This window comes from Corvus cornix, chromosome 2 (genome assembly GCF_000738735.6).
Source record: "Corvus cornix cornix isolate S_Up_H32 chromosome 2, ASM73873v5, whole genome shotgun sequence".
NCBI lineage: Eukaryota > Metazoa > Chordata > Aves > Passeriformes > Corvidae > Corvus > Corvus cornix.
The window spans coordinates 117,254,048-117,254,464 of NC_046333.1; positions in this window are offsets into that span (position 1 = coordinate 117,254,048).

Genomic DNA, 417 nt, shown 5'->3' on the forward strand with positions numbered 1-417 from the left:
AAGCAGCTACTCTCGAAAAAGTCTGCAGCAGAAACATACCTGAAACAGTTTTAAATTAGGTAGGTTTCCACTGGTGGCAAACTAGTTTTTGCAAGAGAAAATATGTGAAGCATAGTGACTACAGCTTAGAAAGAAGCTGTAAAGTAATGCCAGCATCTTGTGATGGGGACGTGCAAACCCTGGAACATCAAGGGCACTCTCAGCACAGTGGTAAACTGGAGCACTCTCTGGAACAATGTGCACTTTTCTGGCCATGAGAAAGAAGGTAGTAAGAAATCTACTGCAGTAGTGACTCAACGTGCTTTCACACTAGAAGGTGATGGATAAATTATTCTTGTATAGTTGTGTACTGCACTCTGACCAAGATCAAGCCCTAAATTCAGCTAAAAGATTTTGTACCCTCAACAAGATTCAGAT